General features: G+C 45.4%; 1 pseudogene; it reads right to left on the minus strand.

The window, feature by feature from the left end:
- Nucleotides 1-508: 508 nt before the first annotated feature.
- Nucleotides 509-1,005, minus strand: LOC103219747 (large ribosomal subunit protein eL21-like; annotated as a pseudogene).
- Nucleotides 1,006-12,941: the final 11,936 nt, after the last annotated feature.

Below are 12,941 nucleotides of genomic sequence, written 5' to 3' on the forward strand. Positions count from 1 at the left end.
TCTGTAGATCCAGGATGCAGATTCTCATTTATACACGGGTCAGGGGACCTAATTGGATCCTCCCCATTCTTCTCCCCAAGACTTATCGTAGAATTACTCAAGGTTGTAGAATATTTGTATCTGCTGTATTATATCTCAAAGCTCTCTAACAAATTGTATCTCATTTTAAACCCCACAAAAATCCACTTATAGGTGAGAAAGCAGAGACAGAAAAACGAATTAACTTGCCTGTGATCTCGCAGCCAGAACATAACCCAGACCGGCTCTTAACTCCTGTTCATTACCATACAGTACTTTTATCTTTACCACACAGCAATCCAAAATGGGCTAAAAATAGCCCTGGAAGATAAAATCTTAGACAAATAATAATTTCCAAAGTGCTCTTGGATCTCCACTGACTTCTAACAACCCTTTTGTTCCCCTAAACTGTAAGATTCTCTGTGTTCCACCTTCTACTTTTTTTTTTTTTTTTTAACAGTCCAGAGGTCTTTTATTTTTTTAACACCTATTATGCCATGAATTCACAAGGAATACATTCCAGCAGCTCAGGCTGCTTCCCATTGGTTCTCACAAAGTGTGCTTCTCTGGGTGGAAAAGGCTGGCGCTTCAGTTGAACCCAGGTACCTTTCTCTTTGGCTTCCTTCTTTTTCTGATCGTTTTCCTCACGCATTTCAGGAAGCTATCTCAGCTCTTAGAGTGCTTAATGTACTTAATACACACGTTCTTAATGTACTTAATACACACGTTAATTCTCTTGGCAAGAATCTTGCCCTTGTTTACAACAGTGCCAACAGCATGCTGGGTAACATTGTAGACTCTTCCAGTTTTGCCATGGAAACTCTCGTGGGCCATTCCTTTTTGAACAGTACCCATTCGCTTGATGTCTACAATATCACCTTTCTTATAGATTCGCATATACGTGATGAAAGGAACAACTCCACGTTTTCCAAAAGGCCTAGAGAACATATATCGGGTGCCTCTCCCTTTTCCCTTTGTGTTCGTCATTTTGGTCAAATACTGGTTCCAGCTGAAAAGTTTGCCTTCTACTTTTAAATGTAAAGTTTTTTCCCCTTCCAATTACAGTGTCTGCTTTTTTCTCTTTTATGTCAAAAATGACTCTTAAAACAAGAAAGTGAGAGAAACTAATTTATTTCTTAGAGAGTAGATGTGTATTATAGTCTTGAGTACTTTGTTGATGAATATTCTTTTGTTGTTGTTGTTTTTGAGATAGAGTCTCATTCTGTCGCTAGGTTGGAGTGCAGTGGCAGGGTCTCGGCTCACTGCAGCCTCCACCTCCCAGGTTCAAGCGATTCTCCTGCCTCAGCCTCCCAGAGTAGCTGGGACTACAGGTGCATGCCACCACGCCCAGCTAAGTTTTGTATTTTTAGTAGAGACGGGGTTTCACCATGTTGACCAGAATAGTCTCGATCTTCTGACCTTGTGATCCGCCCACCTTGACCTCCCAACTTTTGTTGTTTTTAAATTGCTCTTTATCTGATTTCTTTCCAGGCAGAGCAGACTCTTCAATGTTAAGAACATAGGGCTTTCCGGCCGGGCGCGGTGGCTCAGGCCTGTAATCCCAGCACTTTGGGAGGCCGAGGCGGGTGGATCACCTCAGGTTAGGAGTTGGAGATCAGCCAGTCAGCCTGGCCAACATGGCAAAACCCCATCTGTACTAAAAATACTAAAAATTAGCCAGTGGGAGCCTGTAATCCCAGCTCCTAGGGAGGCTGAGGCAGGAGAACCCCTTGAACCCAGGAGGCGGAGGTTGCAGTGAACCAAGATCATGCCATTGCACCCCAACCTGGGCAACAAAGCAAGACTCTGTCTCAAAAAGAAAAGAAAAGAGCGTAGGGCTTTCCGTCGGGTGCAGTGGCTCATGCCTGTAATCCTAGCACTTTGGGAGGCCAAGGTGGATCGCTTGAGGCCAGGAGTTCAAGACCTGCCATGGCCAACATGGCGAAACCCCCTCTCTACTAAAATACAAAAAAAAAAAAAAAAAAAAAAAGCCGGGCGCGGTGGCCGGGCATGTAATCCCAGCAGCTTGGGAGGCTGACGCTTGGGAGGCTGGGGCACCAAGAATCACTTGAACCCTGGAAGCGGAGGCTGTAGTGAGCTGAGACTGCGCCACCGCACTCCAGTCGGCGACAGAGCGAGATTCTGTCTCAAATAAAATAAAAAAAAAAAAGAAGAAGAAGAACCTAGAGCTTCGGAGTCAGGAAGATGGAATTGGAAATTGGAATTTCAGTAATGGTCTCTCAGTTTCTTAGCCATGTGACCTCAGGCAGCTCTCTGAGCCTGTTTCCTCGTCTGCGAAATAAGGTACTACAGTCGGCTCTACGGCATCACGCAGCAAGAGCAGGGGCGACATTTAGGGCAGTCATTAACGCCCTGGCAGCAGCGCGGATGGTTCGAGCCCAGGGCCCGGCAGAGAGGGCGTCTCGTAGCACACTGAGGTCTGAGAGTGCGCGTCCCCGCATCTAACTGAATCTCTACTACGACGTGTGTGGGTTCCAGCTCCCTCAGAAGCAGACCTGAGAGAAGGACTGAAGTGCAAGCAGCTATGTGGGAGCTGATCCCAGGAAGTGCCTGTAGGGGACAGGGGAAAGGAGCCGCCCAAGTCCCTGCAGGGACTTCACTGAGAAATAAATGACTGAGGCTTCCGCTGTGGACAACCGCGCTCAAGCCTGTTGGGACCTTCACGTCGACTGCTCGGTGGGAAGGAAGCCTGGCTGGGGACCCACGGCTCCTGCCCTGGTTGAGGGAGGGCCGCGCCCCTCGCCAGGCTCCTGCAGCCCAAGGTAGAACTGCCTGCGCCCCCGGGGTGCTGCGCCCTGTAATGAGTAGGGGCCCAGTTCCCTGCCGGGCTGGGCGGCCTCTCCCTGGTCCCTCTCTACACCGTGGCAGACCTACCCGGGCTGCTCCAGTAGACAGCAGGCTCGCCTCCATCAGGCACCCATGCGGGCGCCCAGGAAGGCTGTCGAGAGCTCCCTCCGAGGGAGGCGGGCCCGGCGGGAGCTGACAACTGAGGGTGGCCTGCTGCCAGCTAGGACAACAGGGTCTGCCCGGGAGCCGTCTATGCACGGCGTCTGTGTCAGCACATTTGCTCTCTTCCAGAACTCTGACAGGCAGGATCTCACTGCCAGGGGCCACTCCTCTGAGAACCATTCCTGGGGAAAAGACCCGTAGGTGTGATCTGTGGACTTGGCTTCCTGCCAAGCACGCTGTGGTGGGACCCCCCCAAGCCTCAGGCTTCCTTCACACACACGCAGCACAACCAGCGTCCTAGCGCCTTAGTCTTAAATAGGAGCAGATAGACAAGGATTACCAGGGCGGGAGGGGCAGACACAGCAGAACAAACAGAACAGAGACAATTCAGGTAGCAAAGTATTCAGGCATCATCCTGTGGTTAGATACCATCAGAACTGGAAGATAAAATCTGCACTCATGAATGGAGAATAATCAGGGACAGAGCTCTTGGAAATAGCCTATTATGTATTTATTTTTATTTTTTTTGAGATGGAGTCTAGCTCTGTTGCCCAGGCTGGAGTGCAGTGGCGCGATCTTGGCTCACTGCAACCTCCACCTCCTGGGTTCAAGTGATTCTCCTGCATTAGTCTCCTGAGTAGTTGGGATTACAGGCATGCACCACCACACCGGGCTAATTTTTGTATTTTTAGTAGAGATGGGGTTTCACCATGTTGGCCAGAATGGTCTCGATCTATTGACCTCATGATCCGCCCACCTCGGATTACAGGCGTGAGCCACCGTGCCCGGCCCTTTTATTTATTTATTTATTTATTTGTTTTTGAGACGTTGTTTCACTCTTGTTGCCCAGGCTGGAGTGCAATGGCGTGATCTCAACTCACTGCAAACTCCGTTTCCCAGATTCAAGCGATTCTCCTGCCTCAGCCTTCAGAGTAGCTGGGATTATAGGCATGCACCACCATGCCTGGCTTTTTTTTTTTTTTTTTTTTTTGTATTTTTAGTAGAGACAGGGTTTCTCCATGTTGGTCAGTCTGGTCTCAAACTCCCGATCTCAGGTGATTTGACCGCCTCGCCTCCCGAAGTGCTGGGATTATAGGCATGAGCCACTGCGCCTGGCTAAAGGTCAGTTTTTAATAAGAACAAACCCAGTCTATACTTGTCTATATCAAATAGTCTAAAAATTTGGACTATTTTGTGACAAACATAAGCAAGTCTCAAGGTTACGAGAAAACAGTTCTTGAAACTATTAACACAAGACTAGCCCTTACACTTCTTAACAAAAAGATGTAGCCAGAAGCTTATTTTATGATAAGGTATAGAATAACTGTAGATTTAACAGATTTGTTACTAAACTCTTTCTTATCTATCTAAACAATATCTAATGTCTAGCTCAAGGTTGTTCTTTTAAAAGTATCTGTTTTAACAGATTCTTATTCTATCAAGGTTTTTCATCAAATGCCTCCACTTCAGCTAGATTTTCTAGCCAAGTCTGTGTGCAAGGAAATGAGGCTTAATTCCACCCCAAACACCAGAGAGAACCGATAATCCTGAACTTCCAGAGGGGAACAAACTTCCTCTACTGCAACAGACACTGCAGGTAGTCTGCCAAACAGCCATCTTCCCTTTCCTGCCTGTTAACAGAAGCCAGGTTTGGAGGCCTGTAGCGCGGCCCTCCGGAGGGAAGAATCACGATTGCACCAGGCACAGGGGGCCCCTTGGCCAGCTACTTGGGATACCAACTGTGCGGTATGGCACAGTCCTGACCAAGGAAATTCAGGGAGATGTTTGCTGGGAATGGTATAATTTTCTTGCTTCTCTCCTTGTGACTTAGGCTGTGACGTTTGGAGCTGGCACAGTCATCTTATCTCCTTGACATGTGACATCATCAACATGCTGAGGATGGAGGAGCAGAGAGTGGAAAGGAGCCTGGGCCCTGGTGAGCACGGGGAGGTGCCAGTTCAGCCTTGGGATAGCTTACTTCCAGTCCTCCTACTAAGGAAGCAATCAATGGACCTATACTATTCTTAGACAGATATTATGTTCCGAAGGGAGTCACCCAAACTATGCCACTTTAGCATAAGGATTATTTTGAGCTGAAGGCAACTGAAAAGCGGCAGACTCAAGAAAAGCTCTCTAGGCCGGGTGCGGTGGCTCACGCCTGTAGTCCCAGCACTTTGGGAGGCCAAGACGGGCGGATCACGAGGTCAGGAGATCGAGACCATCCTGGCTAACACGGTGAAACCCCATCTCTACTAAAAAATACAAAAAAATAGCCAGACGAGGTGGCAGGTGCCTGTAGTCCCAGCTACTTGGGAGGCTGAGGCAGGAGAATGGCGTAAACCCGGGAGCTGAGATCTAGCCACTGCACTCCAGCCTGGGCGACAGAGCGAGACTCCATCAAAAAAAAAAAGAAAAGCTCTCTACTTTTCTCTATCTGCTGACAAAACAAGGCATACATTTCCCACTGTGAAGGCGTCCCCTGCTCTTATATCAGGAAGGGAAAGACAACCTTTATCACTGGAGTGGGGAAAGCATGGAGATGAGTCTGCACAAACAGACCTATTAAATAACCCTTACCATCCATTGGTCTCCCCCATAAATTTACCTGCTCACAATTTACTGCTCCTAGAAGCACAAATCCTTTTCCTTTGTCCTGTTTCCACAATTCATCACTCTTTGTTAAAATGGCATACAGGCCTCTGGGTCTAGCTTCTCTTTGGGTCTTCACTTCTATTCTATGGAAGCTTCCATGTACATGTGAAAACATCAGATGACATTTGTATTCCTCTTCTACTGTTAATCTGTCTTTTGTCAGGTGGTTAATTAGCAGATCCCAGCGGCAGAACCTAAGACACCGGAGGAGAAGTTCTTCCTCTTCTACAAGCCATCTTATTTGACAGACATACAAAGAATCAGAAAAAAGTAATACCATAAGACATCTCAACAGCAATATGGACAGTTAGAAGATAGCAAAAGGATATCTTCAAAGCTCAAAGAGACTACCAATCACCAGCAGTGGGTAAGAGTCCCCATTTTCCTCCTCTTCATCAGCACTTCTGTTAGCTATGCAGTGGTAGCTCATTCTTTTATTTGAATTTGCTTATACCCAGTGAGACTGAGCATTTTATCAGAGTTACATTGACCTAGTAGATTTCTTCTAGAAACTATCTACTCATTTGATTTGAATTTCTTGTCCTTTGTTTTCCATGCTGCAAATAACTTCTCCCAGTGTATGATTTGGACAGATGAGGGTTTAGATTCTGGACATACCATCTTTGAGAATGAACGCATCACTAATCTTAGGCAAGCTACTCAACCTTGTTCTCCACTGTGGACAATCAATTGATATAACCCAACTCACAGGATTGTTTGGGTCATTAAGTGAAATAAAGTGTGTCAACTCCCCATCAGTATCTGGGACATGGTAATTGATTAATGCATGGAGATAGGTTTAGTGTTATCAAGATGCATAGGCCAGGCTTTGTGGCTCATGCCTGTAATCCTAGCACTTTGGGAGGCCAAAGCAGCTGGATCACCTGAGGCCAGGAGTTCTAGACCAGCCTGGCCAACATGGTGAAGCCCCATCTCTGCTAAAAATACAAAAATTAGCCGGGCATGATGGCGGGTGCCTGTAATTCCAGCTACTCGGGAGGCTGAGGCAGGAGAATCACTTGAACATGGGAGGTGGAGGTTGCAGTGAGCTGAGATCACGCCACTGCACTCCAGCCTGGGCAACAAGAGTGAGACTCCACCTCAAAAAAAAAAAGAAAAAAGAAAAAGAAAAAGAAAAATTCATGGATTCTTAGAGCAAGAAGGAATCTAAGAAACTGTTGAATGTATTGGTCATTGAATGATGATACTGAGACAGCACTTACCATGTTCTCAGGGCTGTTTTGGGAATTTTAAAATATATTATCCCATTGTTATGAGCTCAGTACTCACAGCAATTCTATGTAATAGAAGAGGGAATTTACTATGGGAATTGGCTCATGTAATTATGGAAGCTGAGAAGTCTGCTGTCTGTAGGCTGGAGAGCCAGGGAAATCAATAGTGTAATTCAGTCCAGGTCCACAGGCTTGAGGACCAGCAGACCTGAGGGTGTAACCCTACATCTGAGGCTGGTGTCCTGAGAAATCAGGGGGCTGCTGGTATAAGTCCCGGAGTCCAAAGGCAGGAGAACCTGGAGCTCTGATGTCCAAGGGCAGGAGAAGAAGGGTGTCCCAGCTTCAGAAGAGAGAGTGAGCTCACCTTTCTTCTGCCTTCTTCTACCTAGACCCTCAGCAAATTGGATAGGGTCCACCCACTTTGGGTGAGAGCATCTTCCTTACTCAGTTTGCGGATTCAAATGCCAGTCTCTTCCAGAAACACCCTTAGAGACACACCCAGAAATAATGTTTTACCAGCTCTCTGGACAGCCCTTATCCCAGTCAAGTTGACACCTAAAATTAACCATCACATCTCCCAAAGATTGGCAAGAAAGTCTTTTGCAGACGATACGGAGGAACCACCCACCCTACATCACACATCTGTGGACCTGCTTCTGGGAAGAGGGCCCATAGCTTCCCTCAGGCTCTCAAAGGCATCAAGCAAACTGCCAGTCTAAATCCTAGGCGCCCTTCAAAAACCTGACAGATGCAACTTTTCTTTTTCCCTTTTGCAATGAGGAGAGCTCCCTGCACTGCAGGAGCGCCCTGCATGGGTCTTACTTGTGTGGATAAAGGAGAGGCAATAGATGGCAAGGGTCTCTGCATCTTTTCGCATCCCAACAGGGCACTCATTAAGCAAGTTAACAGCCTGGAGATTTTAACTGGAATGGGTATTCTCTGCAAATAATTGCGTTGAGGACTTAACTCTGCTGAGTCACCAGAATTTGTGTGAGGGTCTGGAGTCTGGGCCCTTGTTAAGAACCTCCTTGTTAGTCCTGCCCCTGCCCCTGGGCGTGGACTTTATGTAAGCCATCCCTGATTTCTGAAGAACTTCAGGAAGAGACAGCCTGCAGCCACTCAGTTCGCTTCATCTCAACTAGAAATAAGGCTGGATGGCCTTTTTTTTTTTTTTTTTTTTTTTGAGACAGAGTCTTGCTCTGTCACCCAGGCTGGAGTGCAATGGTGCGATCTTGGCTCACTACAACCTCCGCCTCCCGGGTTCAAGCAATTCTCCTGCCTCAGTAGCTGGGATTACTGGCACATGCCACCATGCCTGGCTAACTTTTTTTTTTTTTTTTTTAGTAGAAACGGGATTTCACCATGTTAGCCAGGCTGGTCTCAAACTCCCGACCTCAGGTGATCCACCCACCTCAGCCTCACAAAGTGCTGGGATTATAGCCACTGTGCTTGGCCGCTAACTTCTGTGTTTTTAGTAGAGATGGGTTTTCACCATGTTGGTCAGGCTGGTCTCGAACTCCTGACCTCGCGATCTGCCCAGTGCCTTGGCCTCCCAAAATGCTGGGATTACAGGCATGAGCCACTGTGCCCGGCCTTGAATAATGATGCTTTTAAGGTTTACTTCTGTAGAAAGACTTTTCTGAATTAAACCAATTTGGGTTAAAACTCCATTCAAGGTTTTAACTAAGTATGGTGAACAAATGATGTTTTAATGCAGCACTAATACTCCTACACAGTTACGCTTAGGTAAAGAAATGTGACTTGATTAATTTAATCCAGTACCTGGTCTACAGCACTGGAAGGTCTTAAGAGAGTTTGGTTAAGCAATCTTGTTTCCCAAAGCCAAAACATGTGAATTAAAATTCTTTACTGTATTGGGAAAATTTTAACTGATCACATTTTCCTGGTAGTACTGTTTTCAAAAGGATAACCAAGAATAAAATTGTGTATTTTTAAATGCCAATAAAATAATCTACCTAACAGCATTTTAATGTATAAACAGACAAGTATGTGTGCCCCAGAGGAAACAACTGTGCATTTAGATGCGAAGAATGGGAAAAAAGTATCATGTCTCCTCTACACAGTAAGATTTTCACTCCACTTTGAGCAGGGCTTAAAGGTTACATTATAAAATATGTAAGAAGTATGTTTATTACATAAAAACTTTAGAAACTCAGCAAAATATTATATACAAAAAGTATCCTTAATTCCACCTCACAGAGATAACCAACAAATTGTTATTAAGACTTGAAAAAAAGTAGGCTGGTGCGGTGGCTCACACCTGTAATCCCAGCACTTTGGGGGGCCGAGGTGGGCGGATCACCTAAGGTCAGGAGTTTAAGATCAGCGTGGCCAAAATGGTGAAACCCCATCTCTACTAAAAATGCAAAACTTAGCCGGGCGTGGTGGTGTGCGCCTGTAGCCCCAGCTACTTGGGAGGTTGAGACACAAGAATTGCTTGAACACGGGAGGAGAAGGATGCAGTGAGCTGAGATGGCGCCACTGCACTTTAGCCTGGGTGACAGAGCAAGACTCCGTCTCAAATTAAAAGAAAAAAAAAAATTAGTGACAGAGTTCATTCAGGAGGTAGGAGAGGAATCGTTTAAGAACCAATGTTTGAAGAAGGTACACTTAACACTTCAAAAAATTATATATACATATGTTTTTACATATATTTCATTCTATAAAATAGATATTATTCCCACTCCATCAATGAGGAATTTCTTCTGAATGAATTTCTGCAGACATCTTTATTAATTGTCCTATTTATAGTTGTACTGCATGTGAGGGATAAGAACAATAGCATACCAGGTGCAGTGGCTCACACCTATAATCCCAGTATTTTGGAAGGCCGAGGCAGGCAGATCACTTGAGCCCAGGAGTTTGAGACCAGCCTGGCCTACATGACAAGACTCCATCTCTACAAAAGACACAAAAACTATGTCAGGCATGGTGGTGCATGCCCATAGTCCTAGCTACTCGAGAGGCTGAGGTAGGAGAGTTGCTTGAACTCAGGAGGAGGAGGTTGCAGTGAACCAAGATTGCACTGCTGTACTCCAGCCTGGGCAAGACCCTGTCTCTAAATAAATAAATAAATAAATAAATAAATAAATAATGATTAACATTTAATGAGCCCTGCAGTTTGTCAGGTACTTATTTAACTCAAAAACAATTACTATTGTTATTCCTATTGTCATTGTTCTTATCCCTCATATGCAGGATAGCTATAAATAGGACAATTCATAAAAATGCCTGCAGAAATTCCTGAATGAATATAAAACTTTTTATGAATAATCAATATAATCATTAAATCCAGATGAAGTATTACTGTAGGCAAGACCCACCGATGGACGCTACTATTGGTGAGAAAAGCTTGAGGAGAAACAGGATATTTACATTATCTTGAAATAACTCCCTCATTAATACTCACACTGCACCAGCGGAGAAACCCAGCGGGCAGCACTTTATTGGGTGAAGGGAGTTCATATCACCAAGACGACGACGTTATCGAATGACGAAGCCCCGTGGGGATGCATTGCACTGAGGCACAGCGTTATTTATGCAGTATTCTTGCTAAAAGTATAGCCTCAATCAGATCATGAGAGAACATCAGACGGCCCCAGACCAACAGACATTCCACAGCAATAACTGACCAGGATTCTGCAGAGGTGTGTTCAGGTCACTGAGAGACAGTCCCAGATTGGAGGAGACTAAGAAGCTGCAACAACTTAATGCAGGGGGGCTCCTAGATGGGATCCTGGAAGAGAAAAAGGGTATTAGTGGGGCAACTGACCAAATTCAATTTAGATTTGTAGCTTATTTTGCATCATGTCACTGCTAATTTCCTGGGCTTGATTATTTTGCCCTGGCTATGAAAGATGTGAACGCTGGGAATGCTGGGTGAGGATATATAAGAACTCGCTGTCCTATCTGTAAAGTTTTCTCTAAGTCCAATATTATTTCAAAATAAAAAAGTATAAAGGAAAGAAGCAATGGCTGCAAGCAGGATGGTTCTTTCCCACTTGAGCCCCAAATCAACCACATGCCCCCCAGACAGTCGTTCTCCAGTTACTGCCACCAATCTGCGATCTGGCTGCTTCTCACAGGGGAAACGGTCGCAGCCCCCAGAAGAACCGTGGTAGGGACTGATTGATTGATTTGTAAATTAAGTTCTGGGCAAAATAGGAAAATGCTGGTTATTAATGATAAAAGAACTGGTTGTTGCTTACCAACAACTGGCATATGATAAGCAGAAGCTTGAATTCAGGGATCTTCAAAGACATATAGGCAAACTGACCAAAATGTGCTCAGCACTGCAAATGCACGGCATCACAGGGCTCTCAGGCTTGTGGAGAGGCCGTGGGGGGCAGCAGGGAACAAACAGCACTCCTCTCTTCCCCTCCTGCGTTCTGAAGCAATTCACAGTACAGTCAGCCAGACAGCAAGATGGCAGTTTACCAGTGTTTAACCTCACTGGGGAAAAGGGTTTTTCCTCTGCTTTCCAATAGGCTTTTTCCTAATCTTACCCCAGTTTCACCCAATCATAGGCACGTGTGAGTAATCACAGCCCCTGAAATGACAGAAGAATACAATGACTATGTCTTAGATAGCCCGTTACTTCCCCAAATCGTAAAAGAGCCAGAAACCCTCCACTTCTCCTCTCCAGACACCCACCAAAAAGTTCACGTCTTCCCTTCCACAGGCTGGAGTGAAGGGGAAGAGAGTAGAAATTCCTTATTCGTAGGTGAAGGGATTCCGAATGTGCTGCTCCAAAATATACACTTTGACATCAGGATTAATTGGAATGGACAGCAACTGAGAAGATGCAGATGCAAGACAAACTCTCTGCCCTCCAAACTGGCAAAGATACCCCCCTTCTCTGTGCTGGGAAGGACAGCAGCTAATCACCAGAGACAATTCTAGATGCTTGTCCACAGGAGAAAACACTAGAGGATCCTACATAACAAACCTTACTAACCACTCTTATCTTCCACTCTACCCATAGATGATTTTCCTTCGCACAGTTTGCTGTAACTAGAAGCTCAAAGTCCTTGTCCTTTATCTCATCACTTCTCTACAAATGTATTGTTCTTTGATAAGGATAGAAGCCCACATGTTCACCTCCCCTTTGAGTTACTCATCTCTGAGTGCTCGTGTGTATGTGTGTGTATGTGTGTGTGTCTGTGTGTGTGTGTGTGGTGCACGTGCTAATAAGCTTGTTTGTTTTTCTCTTGTTAATCTGTCTTCTGTCAGTCCAATTTACAGGGCCTCTGCCAATGAACCCAAGATAGGTGGAGAGAAGAGAAAATTTTCATGTCCTACATGGGCTAAGCTCAGAATGCTGGGAAAAGAGGGAAAATACATTTCCTATGGCCCATACCTAAAAGTCTAGCAAAAGTATGGGAATTAAGATTTCCAGGGCCTGGGAGCTGGGTGTGGTAGTAAATGGGGTGTTAACGTTTGATGAGGACAGAGATTCCATTTTGCAAGATTGTAAGAGGTCTTGGAGCCAGGCATAGTGGCTCACGCCTGTAATTTCAGGAGTTCAAGACTAGCCTGGGCAACATGGTGAAACCCCATCTCTATAAAATACAAAAATCAGGTGGGGGGTATGGTGTTTTGGGGATGGATGGTGGTGATGGTAGCACAACAGTATATTTATTTTGTCTTTTTTTTTTATTTTTTGTTTTTAGAGATGAGGTCTTGTTCTGTCACCTAAGCTAGAGTGCAGTGGTGTAATCACAGCTCACTGTAACCTCGAACTCCTGGGCTCAAGAGATCCTCCTGCTTCAGCCTCTCCAAGCTGGGGACTACATGCGTGTGGCACCATGCCAGGCTAATTTTTTTTTTTCACTCTTTCATAGAGACAGGGTCTTGCCATCTTGCCCAAGCTAGTCTTGAACTCCTGGGCTCAAATAATCCTCCCGTCTTGGCCTCCCAAAGTGCTCGGATTACAGGCGTGAGCCACTGTAATATGCACAATATGAATGTACTTAATGCCACTGAACTGTACGCTTGAAAATGGTCACGATGGTACATTTTATATAATGTATGGTTTATCACAATTTA

The sequence above is a fragment of the Chlorocebus sabaeus genome, chromosome 12 (genome assembly GCF_047675955.1).
Source record: "Chlorocebus sabaeus isolate Y175 chromosome 12, mChlSab1.0.hap1, whole genome shotgun sequence".
Classification (NCBI taxonomy): domain Eukaryota; kingdom Metazoa; phylum Chordata; class Mammalia; order Primates; family Cercopithecidae; genus Chlorocebus; species Chlorocebus sabaeus.